We start from the raw sequence: 7403 nt of genomic DNA, 5'->3' as shown, positions 1-7403 counted from the left end.
GTAAGAGGGAGGTTGGAAGAGACCGAAAAGGGAGGTTGGAAAGAGGGAAAGAGGGAGGGAAAAAGAGAGGGAAAAGAGAGATTGCTAGTTGGTTGCTTATTTACTTAGTTTGGGCGGTAAACTATGGCTCCGGATTTGCCGGGTTGTTCCTTTAGAAAAGACTGGAAGGTGGGACCCGCTGGAGTTGCTGCATAATGATCCAGAGGAGCTGCTGTCCTTAGGAGAATGTTTTGCCTGCTTACAGCCACAACAGGGTAGAACAGGCTCCTGAGGTGCAAGCACAGAGGAGGTTGAGGAAGAAATGTGGGAAAACCTATCTCCCTGTCTTGAGGTGAGAGGACACACACCTACTGAGGGAACACAGCACAGGTCCTCTGAGAGGAGTGGTCACAGTTCCTCAGATAGAAATCACTGTAGTCCCCCTGAAAGAAATGGATGCAGTCCCACTGAGAGGAACAGAGACAGTCATTCTGAGCAGAGCCAACAGAACCAATTTGAAAGGGGCCAGAACAGTTCATGTGGGAAAACTTATCTCGGTGTCTTGGAGGTGAGAGGACACAGCCCTACTGAGGGAAGACTGCACAGGTCCTCAGAGAGGAGTGGTCGCAATTCCTCAGATAGAACTCACTGTAGTCCGCCTGAAAGAAATGGACGCAGTCCCTCTGAGAGGAACAGATACGGTCATTCTGAGCAGAGCCAACAGAAACAATTTGAAAGGGGCCATTACCGTTCATGTGGGAAAACTTATCTCCGTGTCTTGGAGGTGAGAGGACACAGCCCTACTGAGGGAAGACAGCACAGGTCCATTGAGAGGAGTGGTCACAGTTCCTCAGATAGAACTCACTATAGTCCCTCTGAAAGAAATGGATGCAGTCCCTCTGAGAGAAACAGAGACAGTCATTCTGAGCAGAACCAACAGAATCAGTCTGAAAGGGCTAGTACAGTTGGTGTGGGAAAACCCATCTCAGTGCCTTGGAAGTGAGAGGACACAGCCCTATTGAGAGAAGACAGCACAGACCCTCTGAGAGGAGTGGTCGCAGTTCCTCAGAGACAAGTCACTGTAGTCCCTCTGAAAGAAATGGACGCAGTCCCTCTGAGAGGAACAGAGACAGTCATTCTGAGCAGAGCCAACAGAACCAATTTGAAAGGGGCCAGTACAGTTCATGTAGGAAAACTATCTCACTGTCGTGGCGGTGAGAGGATACAGCCCTACTGAGGGAAGACAGCACAGGCCCTCTGAGAGGAGTGGTCGAAGTTCCTCAGAGAGAACTCACTGTAGTCCCTCTGAAAAAAATGGATGCGGTCCCTCTGAGAGGAACAGACACAGTCATTCTGAGCAAAGCCAAAAGAACCAATTTGAAAGGGGCCAGTACAGTTCATGTGGGAAAACTTATCTCCGTGTTTTTGAGGTGAGAGGACACAGCCCTACTGAGGGAAGACAGCACAGGTCCTCAGTGAGGAGTGGTCGTAGTTCCTCAAATAGAACTCACTGTAGTCCTTCTGAAAGAAATGGACGAAGTCCCACTAAGCAAGCAGAGATAGTCATTCTGAGCAGAACCAGAGAACCAGTCTGAAAGGGCCAGTACAGTTGGTGTGGGAAAACCCATCTCAGTCCCTTGGAATTGAGAGGACACAGCCCTATTAGGAGATACAGCACAAGCCCTCTGAGAGGAGTGGTCCCAGCTCCTCAGAGAGAACTCACTGTAGTATCTCTGAAAGAATGGACGCAGTCCCTCTGAGAAAAGAGACACAGATATTCTGAGTAGAGCCAAAATAACCAATTTGAAAGGGGACAGTACTGTTCGTGTGGGAAAAACTATCTCCGTGTCTTGGATGTAGGAGGACAAATCCCTACTGAGGGAGGACAGCACAGGTCCTCAGAGAGCAGTGTTCTCAGATCCTCAGATAGAACTCACTGTAGTCCCTCTGAAAGAAATGGATGAGGTCCGTATGAGAGGAACAGACACAGTCATTCTGAGCAGAGCCAATAGAAGCAATTTGAAAGGGGCCAGTACAGTTCATGTGGGAAAACTTATCTCCGTGTTTGGAGGTGTGAGAACAAGCCCTACTTAGGGAAGACAGCACAGGTCCTCAGAGAGGAGTGGTTGCAGTTCCTCAGAGAGAACTCACTGTAGTCCCTATGAAAAAATTGGACGCAGTCCTATGAGAGAAACTGAGACAGTCATTCTGAGCAGAGCCAAGAACCAGTCTGAAAGGGGCCAGTACAGTTTGTGTGAGAGGACACAGCCCTATTGAGAGGAGACAGCAGAGGCCCTCTGAGAGTAGTGGTCACAGTTGCTCAGAGAGAACTCACTGTAGTCCCTCTGAAAGAAATGGACGCAGTCCCTCTGAGAGGAACAGACACAGTCATTCTGAGAAGAGCCAACAGAACCAATTTGTAAGGGGCCAGTATAGTTCATGTGGGAAAACTTCTCTCCGTGTCTTGGAGGTGGAGGACACAGCCCTACTGAGGGAAGATACCACAGGTCCTCTGAGAGGAGTGGTTGCAGTTCCTCAGATAGAACTCACCGTTGTCCGCCTGAAAGAAATGGACGCAGCCCTCTGAGAGGAACAGACACAGTTATTCTGAGCAGAGCCAAAGAACCAATTTGAAAGGGGCCAGTACAGTTGATGTGGGAAAACTTATCTCCGTGTCTTGGAGGTAGGACACAGCCCTACTGAAGGAAGACAACACAGGACCTCTGAGAGGATTGCTCGCAGTACCTCAGATAGAAATCACTGGAGTCCACCTGAAAGAAATGGACACAGTCCCTCTGAGAGGAACAGACACAGTCATTCAGAGCAGAGCCAACAAAACAAATTTGAAAGTGGCCAGTACAGTTCATGTGGGAAAACTTATCTCCTTGTATTGGAGGTGAGAGGACACAGACCTACTAGGGAAGAGAGCACAGGTCTTCTGAGAGGAGTGGTCGCATTTCCTCAGATAGAACTCACTGTAGTCCGTCTGAAAGAAATGGACGCAGTCCCTCTGAGAGGAACAGAGACAGTCATTCTGTCAGAACCAACAGAACCAATGTGAAAGGGGCCAGTACTGTTGGTGTGGGAAAACCCATCTCAGTCCCTTTCAAGTGAGAGGACACAGCCCTATTGAGAGACGACAGCACAGGTCCTCCAAGAAGAGTGGTCTCAGTTCCTCAGAGAGAACTCATTGTAGTCCGCCTGAAAGAAATGGACACAGTCACTCTGAGAGGAACAGAGACAGTCATTCTGAGCAGAGCCAACAGAACCAATTTGAAAGGGGCCAGTACAGTTCATTTGGTAAAACCTATCTCCTTGTCTTGAGGTGAGAGGAGAAAGCCCTACTGAGGGAAGACAGCACAGGTCCTCAGAGAGGAGTGGTCGCAATTCCTCAGATAGAACTCACTGTAGTCCGTCTGAAAGAAATGGAAGCAGTCCCTCTGAGAGAAACAGAGACAGTCATTCTGAGCAGAACCAACAGAATCAGTCTGAAAGGGCTAGTACAGTTGGTGTGGGAAAACCCATCTCAGTGCCTTGGAAGTGAGAGGACACAGCCCTATTGAGAGAAGACAGCACAGACCCTCTGAGAGGAGTGGTCGCAGTTCCTCGGATAGAACTCACTATAGTCCCTCTGAAAGAGATGGACGAGTCCCACTGAGAAGAACGGAGATAGTCATTCTGAGCAAAAACAACAGAACCAGTCTGAAAGGGGACAGAACAGTGGGTGTGGGTAAACCCATCTCAGTCCCTTGGAAGTGAGAGGACACAGCCCTATTGAGAGAAGACAGCACAGGCCCTCTAAGAGGAGTGGTCGCAGTTCCTCAGAGAGAAATCACTGTAGTCCCTCTGAAAGAAATGGATGCGGTCCTTCTGAGAGGAAAAGACACAGTCATTCTAGCAGAGCCAAAAGAACCAATTTGAAAGGGGCCAGTACCGTTAATGTGGAAAAACTTATCTCCGTGTCTTGGAGGAAAAGACACAGCCCTACTGAGGGAAGAGAGCACAGGTCCTCTGACAGGAGTGGTCGCAGTTCCTCAAATAGAACTCACTGTAGTCCCTCTGAAAAAAATGGACGCAGTCCCACTGAGAGGAACGGAGATAGTCATTCTGAGCAGAACCAACAGAACCAATTTGAAAGGTACCAGTACAGTTCACTTGGGAAAACCTATCTCCGTGTCATGGAGGTGAGAGGACACAGCCCTAATGAGGGAAGACAGCACAGGTCCTTAGAGAGGAGTGGTCGCAATTCCTCAGATAGAACTCACTGTAGTCCCTCTGAAAGATTGGACGCAGTCCCTCTGAGACGAACAGAGACAGTCATTCTGAGCAGAGCCAACAGAACCAATTTGAAAGGGGCCACTACAGTTCATGTGGGAAAATTTATTTCCGTGTCTTGGAGGTGTGAGGACACAGCCCTACTGAGGGAAGACAGCACAGGTCCTCTGAGAGGAGTGGTCGCAGTTCCTCAAATAGAACTCACTGTAGTCCGTCTGAAAGAAATGGACGCAGTCCCTCTGAGAGGAACACAGACAGAGACAGTCATTCTGAGTCATTCTGAGCAGAGCCAACAGAACCACAGTGGATGCGGTCCGTCTGAGAGGAACAGACACAGTCATTCTGATAAGAGCCAACAGAACCAATTTGATGGGGCCAGTACACTTCATGTAGGAAAACTTATCTCCGTTGTTTGGAGGTGTGAGGACAAGCCCTAATTTGGGGAGGCAGCACAGGCACTTTGAAGGTGTGGTCGCAGTTCCTCAGAGAGAACTCACTGTACTCCCTCTGAAAGAAATGGACGCAGTACCTCTGAGAGAAACAGAGACAGTCATTCTGAGCAGAGCCAGCAGAACCAATTTGAAAGGGGCCATTACAGTTTATGTGGGAAAACGTATCTCCGTGTCTTGGAGGTGAGAGGACACGGCCCTACTGAGGGAAGACAGCACAGGTCCTCTGAGAGGAGTGGTCGCAGTTCCTCAGAAAGTACTCACTGTAGTCCATCTGAAAGAAATGGACGCAGTCCCTCTGAGAGGAAAAGAGACAGTCATTCTGAGCAGAGCCAACAGAACCAGTCTGAAAGGGGCCAGTACAGTTGGTGTTGGAAACCCATCTCAGTTGCTTGTAAGTGAGAGGACACAGCCCTATTAAGAAAAGACAGCACAGGCCCTCTGCGAGGAGTGGTCGCAGTTCCTCAGATAGAACTCACTGTAGTCCGTCTGAAAGAAATGGAAGCAGTCCCACTGAGAGGAACAGAGACAGTCATTCTGAGCAGAGCCTACAGAACCAATTTGCAAGGGGCCAGTACAGTTCATGTGGGAAAACCTATCTCCGTTTCTTGGAGGTGTGAGGACACAGCCCTACTGAGGGAAGACAGCACAGGTCCACTGAGAGGAGTAGTCGCAGTTCCTCAGATAGAACTCACTGTAGTCCCTCTGAAAGAAATGGACGCAGTCCCTCTGAGAGGAACAGAGATAGTTATTCTGAGCAAAACCAACAGAACCAGTCTGAAAGGGGCCAGTATAGTTGGTGTTGGTAAACCCATCTCAGTAGCTTGGAAGTGAGAGGACACAGCCCTATTGAGAGAACACAGCACAGGCTCTCTGAGAGGAGTGGTTGCAGTTCCTCAGAGAGAAATTACTGTAGTCCTTCTGAAAGAAATGGATGCGGTCCGACTGAGAAGAACAGACACAGTCATTCTGAGCAGAGCCAACAGAACCAATTTGATCGGGCCAGTACACTTCATGTAGGTAAACTTATCACCGTTGTTTGGAGGTGTGAGGTCAAGCCCTAATTTGGGGAGACAGCACAGGTCCTCTGAGTGGAGTGGTCGCAGTTCCTCAGAAAAAACTCACTGTACTCCCTCTGAAAGAAATGGACGCCCTACCTCTGAGAGAAACAGAGACAGTCATCTGAGCAGAACCAACAGAACCAGTCTGAAAGGGGCCAGTACAGTGGGTGTGAGAGGACACAGCCCTATTGAGAGGAGACAGTACAGGCCCTCTGAGAGGTGTGGTCGCAGTTCCTCAGAGAGAACTCACTGTAGACCCTCTGAACAATTGGACGCAGTCCCTCTGAGAGGAACAGAGACAGTCATTCTGAGCAGAAACAACAGAACCAGTCTGAAAGGGACCAGTACAGTTGGTGTGAGAGGACACATCCATATAGAGAAGACAGCAGAGACCCTCTGAGAGGCACAGAGACAGTCATGCTGAGCAGAGCCAACAGAACCAATTTGAAACGGGCCAGTACAGTTCATGTGGGAAAGCCTATCTCCGTGTGTTGGAGGTGAAAGGACACAGCCCTACTGAAGGAAGACAGCACAGGTCCTCTGAGAGGAGTTGGCTCCATTCCTCAGATAGAACTCACTGTAGTCTGTCTGAAAGAAATGGACGCAGTCCCTCTGAGAGGTACAGACACAGTCATTCTGAGAAGAGCCAACAGAAACAATTTGAAAGGGGCCAGTACAGTTCATGTGGAAAAACTTGTCTCCGTGTCTTGGAGGTGAGAGGACACAGCCCTACTGAGGGAAGACAGCACAGGTACTCTGAGAGGAGTGGTCGCAGTTTCACAGATAAAAATCACTGTAGTCCCTCTGAAAAAAATGGACACAGTTCCACTGAGAGGAACAGAGATAGTTATTCTGAGCAGAACCAACAGAACCAGTCTGAAAGGAGCCAGTACAGTTGGTGTTGGAAACCCATCTCAGTTGCTTGAAAGTGAGAGGACACAGCCCTATTGAGAGAAGACAGCACAGGCCCTCTGCGAGGAGTGGTCGCAGTTCCTCAGAAAGAACTCACTGTAGTCCGTCTGAAGAAATGGACGCAGTCCCTCAGAGAGGAACAGAGACAGTCATTCTGAGCAGAGCCAACAGACCAATTTGAAAGGGGCCAGTACAGTTCATGTGGGAAAACCTATCTCTGTGTGTTGGAGGTGCGAGGACATAGCCCTACTGAGGGAAGACAGCACAGTCCCTCTGCGAGGAGTGGTCGCAGTTCCTCAGATAGAACTCATGTAGTCCCTCTGAAAGAAATGGACAAAGTCCCACTGAGAGGAACAGAGATAGTCATTCTGAGTAGAACCAACAGAACCAGTCTGAAAGGGGCATGTACAGTGCTGTGAGAAAAACCATCTCAGTCCCTAGGAAGTGAGAAGATACCGCCATATTGAGAGAAGACAGCACAGTCCCTCTGAGAGGAGTGGTCGCAGTTCCTCAGAGAGAACTCACTGTAGTCCCTCTGAAAGAAATGGATGCAGTCTCTCTGAAAGTAATTCTGAGCAGAATCAACAGAACCAGTCTGAAAGGGACCAGTACAGTTGGTGTGAGAGGACACAACTCTATTGAGAGAAGACAGCAGAGGCCCTCTGAGAGGAGTGGTCGTAGTTCCTCAGAGAGAACTCACTGTAGTCCCTCTGAAAGAAATGGGCAC

This window comes from Mustela putorius, unplaced genomic scaffold (genome assembly GCF_011764305.1).
Source record: "Mustela putorius furo isolate JIRA1106 unplaced genomic scaffold, ASM1176430v1.1 tig00002118_pilon_pilon_pilon, whole genome shotgun sequence".
NCBI lineage: Eukaryota > Metazoa > Chordata > Mammalia > Carnivora > Mustelidae > Mustela > Mustela putorius.
The sequence above is the reverse complement of the archived record's forward strand: the minus strand, read 5'-3'. Positions refer to the sequence as shown.